Source organism: Lytechinus pictus, chromosome 6 (genome assembly GCF_037042905.1).
Source record: "Lytechinus pictus isolate F3 Inbred chromosome 6, Lp3.0, whole genome shotgun sequence".
Classification (NCBI taxonomy): domain Eukaryota; kingdom Metazoa; phylum Echinodermata; class Echinoidea; order Temnopleuroida; family Toxopneustidae; genus Lytechinus; species Lytechinus pictus.
Genome location: NC_087250.1, coordinates 9,124,679 through 9,137,144, shown reverse-complemented (window position 1 = coordinate 9,137,144; position 12,466 = coordinate 9,124,679). Strand labels below are relative to the sequence as shown.

At 35.2% G+C, this 12,466-nt stretch overlaps 1 non-coding gene across 1 annotated transcript; it reads left to right on the top strand.

Moving 5' to 3' along the window:
* The first annotated feature begins 4,796 nt into the window (after positions 1–4,796).
* Positions 4,797–4,921, top strand: LOC129264018 (U6atac minor spliceosomal RNA). Its single transcript, XR_008584825.2, has one exon. It is a non-coding gene; the product is annotated as a U6atac minor spliceosomal RNA (small nuclear RNA).
* The last annotated feature ends 7,545 nt before the right edge of the window (positions 4,922–12,466 follow it).

The window sequence follows — 12,466 nt, the reverse complement described above, 5'->3', positions numbered from 1 at the left end:
GTTTTCTTTTTGAAACCCAGATACAGCCCGCCAAATGACTTTTTGGTATCCCCTCTTCAAATTGTTTTTGCTCACTCATGCGTGAATGGGGAATAATATAAGTCATATCAGATGAAAGAGGAGATTCTAAGCTTTACATTGGTAGGTCATTTGTCTATTGTATTTGTGATTAAGTTATGATAAATCATCGCTAAATCTCGGTTTCGTTTTTTCTGGGACGCACTGTATAACAGCATGGACCTATGATAATAGCAAACGCGAAAACTGTAATGAAGCAAAATGAATTGAATGAAAATTATAACTTGCAATGCAAAAGACCAAATAACATTTATTATTCATATTTTCACATAATAATTGTAGCAGCAGAACATTGGAAACAACTGAAACTAATAATTATTCACAAAAGCGCCATTCATGTGATAATAAAATAATAAGCTCATCGAACCTAAATGACGTATAACCTTGACCATTTGAACTGAAATTTGTGCAAAATGATCGATGATACTTTAATACCCTTATATTCAAGTTTAATCGTGAACTGGATCAATAAAATTCAAAAGTTATGATGACATTAAGAAAAAATACCCCCATATGGCCAAAATTCAGTGACTCTAAATGACCTTTGACCTTAATCATGTGATCTAAAACTTGTGCAAGACGATCAGTAATACCTGAATACTGTTATAAGTGTCATTAATTTTTTTCTATTATACGTTCAAAGTTATAACGAAATTTCGAAAAGGTAACCTTGGTTAAGATTTCAAGGTTGATATGACGCTGTTATATCAAAACTACCGTCGCCTCCGCCGGAAAAGTGGCTCCTTTAGTCCTGCTCTGCTATGCATGCAGGCGAGACAAAAAATAGGTATTGCCGTGGCAACGGCAATATTTTTGTAGACTTTGATAATTCAATAATTGAAGTAAAATGTAGATTGACTGCTAATTCGATCGTTTTATTCGTACATGTATATTTTCTATGCACTAGCGTACCTACGGGGGGGGGGGGCAGAGGGGGCAGACTGCCCCCCTGCTGACGAGTCCCAACCCATGCAAAAGACGTATCCATGCCCCCCCCCCCGATGAGCTTGAAAACCTTTTTTGCCCCCCCCCCCTGACGAGCTTGAAGACCTTTTTTTTTGCTTGTCAAATTTGTTGGCCGACGGTTTTGCCCCCCCCCCCCTGTGGAAAATTATAGGTACGCTACTGTTTCAATGATTTTGGATATAGATATTCCTACAAAATTAATGTTACCATGGTAACGGCAAATTAAATATCAGACCTTTTTATGAATAACGCCACAGGTAGATTTACGTTCAGCACCAATTAATTCGCGGAAATAGCAAGAAGATCGAACTCTACAAAAGTAAACACAATCCTATATAATATCATGACGAGTATCGCACTGATTAATATTAGTATGTGCAGTATAGATGTAATATTGTGCGCTGTTTGTATTTTATCAGAAATGCGCATCCGATAAATGTACATTGTTATCTTTCGCATATATAACATGAAATGATATATCTTGCATCATATTTCAACATTTGTTTTCACTATATGTGCCATGACAACAATTATTATGTATTGATTCGGTTAGCGCTAAAATTGACGAAATTGAGATGCGGAACACAAACGTTATTATTGATAGTTTTCACAAACTATTATTTTTAGTAAATCACGATTTTTATTTCATATTGCCATATATGTGTGTGTAATATTCCAAATTGAAATGCATATTTACTAGACTTATAATTAAAAACTCTGAATAAAAATAATTACATATCAAAGATAACCAGAAATATGATGATAATCCATCAAAATATCAAAATGCGTGATTTTCAACAGTCTTTCAAATTTTACGCAAAAAAAATGATACTTTCACGCAAAAGTGCACTTGGCATCCGCCCGTACGTTATTCCTCAGGATTTACTCAAGACTTTTAGCTGGGATGCAAAGAATTGACAAATTGTGCTATCCAATTAAAAACTCGCTTTAGAATGCACTTATACATGTAATTAAAAACTCGCTTTAGTATGTACTTATACATGTAATTATGTACATAATGTACGGTATTTTAAATTTTTCTTTCAAAATGCGCACCTGGGAAAATGCACATTGTCTCCTTTCGGATAACATAAAGTGAGATATCTTCCATCTTACTTGAAAATTCTTTTAATATTTGTGACATTAGGACATTTACTATACATTCGATTGAGAAACGCACTTAAATCGAAGAATTTAAGCTGCGTAATAAAACTTCAAACTATTGATAGTTTTCGCAAACTTTTATTTTGAGGAAATCGCGGTTTTATGTTTCCCTGTGCCATATGTGTGTGTGTAATATTCAAATTTGAAATGCATATTTATGAGACTTGAAATAATTTGAAACTCTGAATAAAAATATTTTTATATCAAAGATAATCAAAAATATGATGATAATCCGTCAAAATATCAAAATGCGTGATTTTCGACATTCTTTCAGTTTTTACGCTAAAAATGACACTTTCACGCAAAATTGCGCTTGGCATCCGGCCGTACGCTGTTCCTGGGTATTTTTGCAAGACTTTTAGCTCAGATGCCAAGCATTAACAAATTTTGCCGTCGAATCCTTATCTAGAGCACTTTTTGACTTTTGGCCGGTCTACTAATATCTTCATCTTTATTTAAAAGTATTTTAATCCACATTATTCGCTGTGCCTTTACCTGCACAGGGAAGTTTACCATATTTAATTCTCCTTGCTTATAGTCTAAAAACATTGTATTCCTATTAATTTTGTCTTTCTTACCTTTCCATAAGAAATCAAAAGTTAATTCATCCAATGATTCGTAAACCAACTTAGGAACAGGAGTAAGAGACGCTCGATAGAGGACTTTAGATTAGATATGCACCTTTAATAGTTGAATCTTCCCCATAAGCGTTATATTCCTTAGCTTCCAAAAGTTCAAGAGTGTTTTAATTTTGCTTAAGATTTCTTTGTAATTTAGATCTTCTTTCTTATGTTGTTCATCTAGGGTGAAAAATACTCCTAAAACTTTAAGAAAATCAACGATCTCGCCGAAGGAGAAGTCATAATCCAAATATATACATATATATATCGATAGTAAACGTCTATGACAATATATATATATATATATATATATTATTTATATCTTACAGTTACACGTATCGGCTTCAGTGACAGGAAAATAGTTAAATTCCGAAAGATAATGTGTTTTAGGAGTAAATTGTAATCTAGCTACTCCTGACGAATACGTAGAGTGTCCAAAATTTTAGTCTAATAAATACTTGATTAGCCAAGAAAACAAATGTTATGTGTAGACCGCTTGTATGATCACCCTTACCGAAAAGGGTCTCGATACCGAGACTAGTCTCGATACCGAGACTAGCTTAGGTTCGTGATTTGTTTCTGGAAGTCTGGCCTTGATCACAGTCAGTCCGCAAGCCCCTGTGTTAATGAGCAAATGAGCAAGATTTATCCAAGTCCTCTCGTGGCTGAATTCATGTCCCTGCAAAATCTCGTGAATTGTGAGACTTTCTTTCTCAAAGAATTTAACCACTTTCTCCTTGAGTAATATTGATTATTTTTGTACCATGGGCAAGAGTAAATGTTACCCTTTTATATTGGTCATTTCTTTTGAATGAAATATTTTGATAAATAAGTGAATTTTTTACCTGAAAAGATGCATCAAACAGAATTTTCTTCCCCTGTTTTCACTTGCAAATTGTGCAACATTTTGTGTTTTAGGCACCAACATTATTTATATCATCAGAAAGCTCAAACTCTATACTTTCTTACAATGTCACTCTTGATATGTGGCATCTTTTAGATGGGTCAGCAGCCAGTTATATCCATCAAGATGCAAGACGAGATTTCTGAAATTTCTGAGTAACATAAAATCCAGAGTTCTGATTGGCTGAATACTGTTTTCAAAACAAACAGGCGCGGGTAATTCGAAGAGATTACCACATGGTGAGTGTGACCTTGCAGAGGCCCAGTGTGGGGAACATTGGAATTTGCGTGGGTGTGTGGTCTATGACCAATCAGAGCGCAGTATTCTTGTTTTTTAGCTGCAAAATGTACTTGGCCTATGAAAAGCTGGCTGCTGACCCATCTAAAATACATCTTCTTATAAAATTATATCATATTAAAGCTTAGATCTTCAGCTTTATCATGATTTAAAAATCATTTGTGCCTAAACAGAAATTAAGTGTGAAAACAACAACTTTTGTTGCATGAAAAAAAATATTTTGTTTCATGTTTTAGATCAAAAGTTTTTCCTATATTACAACATTCTTTTAAGAATCCAAACACATGACCTAAAAGAATAATTCTTCTTCTTTACAAAGATACCAAAAACATGAAATTTGGTCAATATTTAGAGCAGCAATGGCCGAATAAAAAGAGGTGTTTTGGTTCGCACCAAGCTCATTAACTATGCAAAAACCCTCTTGTCATGAATATCACTTGGATAAAAGAAGCTACTTTTTCAGGGCTTGCGGACTGACTGATCACTTTCCATCCCAACCCGACATTCCAACACGATAATAAACCCTGCATTAGATATCAGGGAATCAGACTGTTCTCTGCACTCTTCCGACACACACTGGTGAAGCATACAGCTCATTGCAGAGTACTCTGACTTTTTTCACTCCGCCCATCGGAAAAGCTCAAGTTTATCAGGTAAGATAGCTGCTCCAATACCACCTAAATTATATTTTGTTATAATTGACTGATGTGGGTTGAATCGCTGATACCTTTCATGCCCATATGTTTGTTTGAATCTAAATGGTAATTGTGTTGTATATGAAAGGAGAGAAGGTTGGCGCTCCCCTTGATGAGGACGGAATTCACCTTCAGGTGACAACACACAAATGGTTTTTAAGGCAATGCCACTTTGTGGCATCTAACTACTTTTTTTTTCAAAACCGTCTCTACCCTCCACGTGTAAAAGTTTTTGTTCTTGTATAATGACACATTGTATGGATATGATATCTTTATTCCAAATTTCAAATACACATTTTCACGAAACACTATTCAATATGTCGGACCCAAACTTTGGAATTTTTTAATCGAATGAACTCAAACATTCCCCCACACTCCTGTCTTTCAAACGAAAATATAAATTTTCCCTTCTTACTCCTTAAGGTAGTTTTATATTTGCCTCTCCCTCCCCTTTATTCGCCTTTTACTTTCTTTTGCTTTGTCTGGAGTTTTGTCTTTTTTTTTCATTTGTAATTTATGTATTCCACTTTTTTTTCTTTCACTGGGGATTGATAGATCAATATGGCCTTTGTCAATCCCCTCCACATTTTGATCTTCTATGTCTTATTTATGTAATATATTGTAACTTTTTATACTTGCATGTTTTTACTCAATATGTGGAAAATAGAATTGATATGGAGGACTGTAATTTCAGATGAATAGATCGAGGTCAACAGGATTACCTCACCTCGTAACATGATGATAATGATGATGATGATCATCATGATGATGATGATGATACATGTATGTTGGCAAATAGATGGCATAATTTATATTTAATATGACTGGATGATATTGATAATAGACTTTGACTGGGCCGGGCTTGCTGGAGCTGGAGCGATGCTATTTGGGTTCCATATGATATTTGCTCTGGCGACGATTGCTCCGCTTTAAGGAATTCCACACACTTATGGAATGGCCAACTTCAACCCTGGGTGTAACCCTAACCCTACATCTTCATGATCTTAGACGATATTAATCCCGGAGCAATTGTTGCAGGAGCAAATGGCGTGTCACCGCTATTTTTCCCAGGTATACGGGCTTCCAACTAGACCATTCCTATTTTGTGGAAAGGAAAATTTGCATTTTAATTCGTGTGTCCCTATTGAATCTGTCACCAATTTTATACAGTCAGATAGCATTAAAGAAAAAGTTATGATTGTTCATATATTCTGGAAATTCTTTTAGCAGTAATTTACTTTCTACTAGTACTTCTTGTCCGTCAGATACCAGGCCCCGTCTTACCAAAATATAGTTATGATTGTCGATTGATCCATTCGATCATAACTCTCTGGAAATCCAACCGTGTCATAATTGTTTTCTCCATGAAATTGGCAAAATGTCCTTTGTAAAAAAAAGAAGGCAAATACACCAAATTGTCAAGACTAGAGAACAATTAAAATGAACGTACATATAGGCCTACGTCACACCTAGAAATCATTTTGAAGGAACATGCATTTTAGATGTGGACGTTGTTGGCTTTCCATAGTTGAGATTGATCAGATCAATTGCAGTTCTTTGTAAGACGACGCCCTGATTAGGGTTGGAACTTGGCAGGTAGGCCTATTGATGGATGATGACTGTTGAATCAATGTATAATGTATAATCCCATGAGGGCTTAATTAATGTCAGGTCCATCCCATACTGTTAAAAAACCCTGATTGTACAGAAAAAAGAGAAGATTTTGCAAAAAGCAATAACAGAATCATACTGTAAACTCATTATGAAAAACAGGAATTTTTCTGCAATTTAAAGGAGAATGAAACCCTTGAAACCAGCTGAATCCATATCAAAGAGAAAAATCAAAGAAACATATTGTTGAAAGTTTGAGGAAGATTGAATGAATAATAAGAAAGTTATGAGCATTTGAATATTTAATGCCATGTAGATCCTTCCATTGGCAATGCGACCGAGATCTGTGATGTCACACACGTACAACTCCCTCATTACTTTAGTACTTATATCACTTATATTCTCACTTTTATTAAGTCTATCACAAGGTTACGGTGTTCTCTTTATGAGAGGACAAGTACAGAGGTTTCACAACATTATATCATTGATGAATCGTTTGTCATATGATTAGAATGAACAAAAAGAGATGTTTTGGGGTATATTTTCAGTGTCCAAAAGGGGAGAGTTGTTCATCTGTGACATCATAGATATTGGTCGCATTGCCAATAGGAGGATCTCCATAGCAGTAGTGATCTCGACATTCAAATGCTCATAACTCTTCTATTGCTAGTCCTATTTTACTCAAACTTTTGTTGATCTTATTCTTTGATTTTTCTGCTTTCACAAAAGCTAACTTGCTCCAAGAGTTTCATTCTCCTTTAAGAGAACAGGTCTGTTTAAAAAGGGGAAAAGGGTGTCTTCTTTAAAGGAGAATGAAACCCTTGAAACCATCTGAATCCATATAAAAGAGAAAAATCAAATAAACATATTGTTGAAAGTTTGAGGAAGATTGAATGAATAATAAGAAAGTTATGAGCATTTGAATATTGAGATCACTAATGCCATGTATATCCTCCCATTGGCAATGCGACCAAGATCTGTGATGTCACACACGTACAACTCCCTCATTACTTTAGTACTTATTTCACTTATATTCTCACTTTTATAGAGTCTATCTTTATGATAAAGAGTCTCTTTATGATAGGACAAGTACAGAGGTTTCACAACATTATATCATTGATGAATCGTTTGTCATATGATTAGAATGAGCAAAAAGAGATGTTTTGGGTATATTTTCAGTGTCCAAAACTGGACAACTCTCCCCTTTTGGACACTGAAAATGTACCCCAAAACATCTCTTTTTGCTCATTCTAATCATATGACAAACGATTCATCATTGATATAATGTTGTGAAACCTCTGTACTTGTCCTCTCATAAAGAGAACACCTCACCTTGTGATAGACTCTATAAAAGTGAGAATATAAGTGAAATAAGTACTAAAGTAATGAGGGACAGTTGTACGTGTGTGACATCACAGATCTTGGTTGCATTGCCAATGGGAGGATCTACATGGCATTAGTGATCTCAATTTTCAAATGCTCATAACTTTCTTATTATTCGTTCAATCTTCCTCAAACTTTCAACAATATGTTTCTTTGATTTTTCTCTTTGATATGGATTCAGCTGGTTTCAAGAGTTTCATTCTCCTTTAAGGAAAATTGTAAGGTTCCATACACCAAATACCAATTTCCTGTAAGATTACGCAATCTGGTAAGATTACAGGTGTTCTCGATACTCTGCTGCATGAACTTCTTTTATTTTAAGGATACATTTTCTAACAGTGCATACATGATTTATTGAATCAATAGGGAAAATTCAAACAAGCATAACACTGGAATTTTCATCAAAATCGGATTTAAAATAAGAAAGTTATGGCACTTTGAAGTTTTGCTTGTTTTTTCACAATCAGTTGGGCCTGTATGCACATGTTAGTGATATGGAAATGCCCTTCATTACTATTTCTTTTAATTTTTATTGTCTGAAGTATACAATACTTCAATTTTGTTACAGGTTTGACAATGGGATCTGTGTCTGAATATATGAGCGTTGTGGGTGTTGAACCATGGAACAAAAAAAAAACGAGCTGGTTTTTAAAGTTCAGCCAACAAATTAATTTTGAATCTATTAAAGGTCAAGTCCACCCGAGAAAATTGTTGAATTGAATCGATATAGAAATATCAAACAAGCATAACGCTGTAAATTTTCATCAAATCGGATGTAAAATAAGGAAGTTACGACATTTTAAAGTTTCGCTTATCAGTGTTCTGCACAATTCAGTGACATGCAAATGAGACAGTTGATGATGTCCCTCACTCACTATTTATGTCTCTTTTGTCTTTTATCATTTGAATTATACAAAATTTCATTAGTATTAAACAATGCTGATTCCACATATTCTGGGGGAATCAATTGTGGTTTCACTTGATAATGAGTAGAAAACTTGAATATTTCTTATTTCATAAAATAAAATACAAAAGAAATAGTGAGTGGATGACGTCATCAGTCTTCTCATTTGCATACCGACCAGGATGGGCATTTACTGTTTTGTGAAATTAAGCTGATTTTCTAGTTTAAATTTAAAACTAGAAAATCAGCACCCGTAGTGCAGTCACTATACAAGTACTGTAAGTGCTAAATTAGCACTTCATTTGTTTTACAGTGTATAAGAAAGGTATGACATTTTAAAGTTTCGCTTAATTTCGCAAAACAGTTATATGAACATCCTGGTCAGTATGCAAATGAGGAGACCGATGATGTCACTCAAATATGAAATATTCTAACCGTTTCCCCATCATGCCCATTCTTCTGTGAAGCAAAGATTTCTTCCTCCCTGAATATGTGGAATTACCATAGATTTTGACATATAACCTTAGGGCCTAATCATTTATCATTGTTTTCATTTTTTTTTGGGGGGGTTGAAACATTTAGGGGGTCCATTGCCCCCCTATACATACCCTCAACCCCCCCCCCCCCTCCACTACTCTAGGCCTAGGCCAGCGATTACTTTCATGTCAGATCTTTGCATTGGTCGAACATGATAAACAAGAACGACGTCGGACACCGAAACGTTTGGAAAGTGTATCACTCTGGTCTGGATTTAATTACGAAATTGGATCAGATAAAAACGTTTTCTAAACTCTTGCTACGTTTCCGTCCTGAGGCCCGTTACACAAAGCTTATCAATCAATCGTAATATTCAAGCGTACAATTAATCGCTAACCTTTGTGTTACGGGACCCGGCTTGTGTCTCAGTCACTTGTGGGAAACCAAATCCATACCGACCGATCCTATATTGTTGAAAACTACATTAATCGGTGTCGAGTCAGATTCTTTAGTGTGACTCTTCCACTAACAGGGGTCATTACATTGCAGTGGCGTCATAAGCCCCCCCCCCCCCCCCACAACCAAAAAATGAGGGGGCAGAAATGACGAACAAGGGGCCAAATTTATTAACAGCTACGAGCAAGCGAATCGAGCGAGCAAAAAATTCGACCTTTTCAAAGACAAATCAAATTTTCCGATAGATTATCATTACTACATCATTTTCAGAAAATAATATTATATTTCACCTCGTCTCTTTATTTTCCTTTGTTCTTTTCTCATTTTTGTTACTATTATTATTTGTTACGTTTTTTGAGGGAGTGGAGTGCATGGCCACCAACCCCCCCCCCCCCTCATGCCCCTTCCTACCCCAAAAATGAGCAAATAACAGTAATAAAAGGGTACATAGAAATGTTAAATTCGGATTATTTCTGAACGATTCTAACATTCATCCTGTCACATAATTCCATATTCCATTTTATTCCACAAGGAGGCAGTGTTTTGCTTGCTCGCTTTGCCCGCGCAGCCTGATAGATAAGCTTATTCAGGAAGAAATAGCTGATTTTATCATTTTTTCCACCCGAAAATAAAACATTTTGTATTTTCTTTCCTGCAAAATAGAATAATTTGTTAAATATATATATGACAAGAAACGTATTTGACTTTGCATTAACTACAGGCTACATTAAAAAAAACATAGAGGTGATCAGGGATTAGTGTGAAATGGTGCAATATTCGTTTTGGTATAAGGAAATAAAGCTTGACCTTTATCTGGCGGAGCGGATGAATAGAAAAATACTTTTTTTTAATCTAAACTGTTTAGTCTCTCCGACCCGGAACCATCTTTTACTTTCGTTTTCAGTTTCCGCGTAGGTGGTAAAATTTATTGACAAACCAGAGCAGGTTTGTGTTGCAACCTGTTGCAATGCACTTCCTTTTGGGGCTACCCCCACCTAGTCTGCAGACACAGACCCTGATTGAAACTTTGATCATCAAGTGGGTCTCCCTTAAAGGGATGCTCCGGGCTGAAAATATTTATATCTACACGTAAATAGAGTAAAATTCAGAGCAAAATGCTGAAAATTTCATGATATATCTCTAGCCTGGATCACCCTTTAACTCGAATGAGGGGTTTGCACAGCAGACTAACCCCACCCGCTCCTAATACACACCTAGAAATCTACTTATGATTTTTTTCTGGATTTTAAATTTTGTGTCATCTTTTATTTCATGTATTATTGACAGTAATTTAATTTATCAACATAATTTTATTCAATTCACCCCTCTTTTTATGTAGAGATTTGTTTTCTATTCGATCCTCTGTGTGTAATGCCCCTCAAATAATCAAAATAGAGGTAATATTAGTTTTCTTTCACTACCAATCATTTAACTTGTATCCTTGCTTAGAGTACCACTTCCAATATTATTTTATCGTGTTTTTTTCAATATTTTCATCATCAAGCATTACTTTATCCTTGCTTCGCGCTTCGAGAACCTTTTCCAATATTTCGCGGGCTTTTTTACATTATCAGGCATTACCTCCTTGTTTCGAGTACCACTTCCGATATGTATCGTGTTTATGTAGGCCTAATACCTTTATCTAATGTCTCAACCTTCAATGGAGGATTATATTACCTTTTGTTTGTTCCGGTTTTTTTAATCTATAAATAGCTTGACTTAATTTGTCACTTTTCCTTATCATTCTGATGATATATGTAATAGTTTAGTAAAGATACGCACTTAAAGTGTTGGGCAAATACTGTCCACTGTGTTGGGTAATGTATGTTGGTAAAACAATTTTATATTCTGGGCAATTGTTATCCGATTGAGCAAATTTATTTCCCAATTATTAGTTTTTATTACTTAATTTGGGCAGATTTCTAACCAATAGTTGTGTGGACAGTAATTTGCCCAGGGTTGGTTAAAAGTTTGTCATTTTTTGCCCAACTATTTTAAGTTCAACTGACCTTAATCAAGAGTGATGATACTTGGCATCTTTGATATGGAGACTGTGTCGTTATAACGATTTATGAAAAAGTTAAGTCCTTTTATTTCTGCTCTATGCAAACAAATTTGGACTTTCATGGTTATTTGATTTTTGTTTAATCTTATTTGATCGCTGATGTTAAAAATACTCAGAAAGGCCTATACTTCATACAATCTGCTGTTTGAAAACAATAGTCCAAAAATCACGAGTAGATAGACATATTTTAGTGCTAGACTTGTCTTCTTAACTGTGATGTAGGCCTATACTATATGTTCCACCATATAAACTAAAACAAAACTAAACACTAAGAACTAAAATTTAAAGACACCGACATTGCGGCACTGTATAAGAATAGGAACTCGACTTCCGTGTCTTTGAGATAAAAGCAGGCATATTGTATTAAAGGGACCGCCCTTTCACACGGTAAAAAAAAATCGTAATTTGAATGATGATTCTAGTGAAAAATAAGGCTAATGACGAATATTTAGCAAGTGTGAAACCAAACTAGAACATGATTAAAATCACGAACGCTAATCACAGTTACGATTACAATAGCAATCATCATTATAATTATGATTCAAGATCCACGTGTGAAAAAGCCCGGAGGAGTTTGATCTAATCAATCATGGACCTGCTTCACGGGAGAGTCCGTGATATCATGAAATGCGTCAAGGTTTTGAGACCTGCTGGTAGTCAGGGGCGGATCCAGGATTTTCCAAAAGGATAAGTAAAATTTGGCAAGCAAAAAAGAAGGGGGGGGGGTTCTCACTTGTGTATAAACTACATATTCTTATTAAGAATACACGGTGTGAGCCTGTGACTTTCAAGGGGGGGGGGCTCACTTTTGTAAGAACGGCATATATACATGTACATTAGAAATTT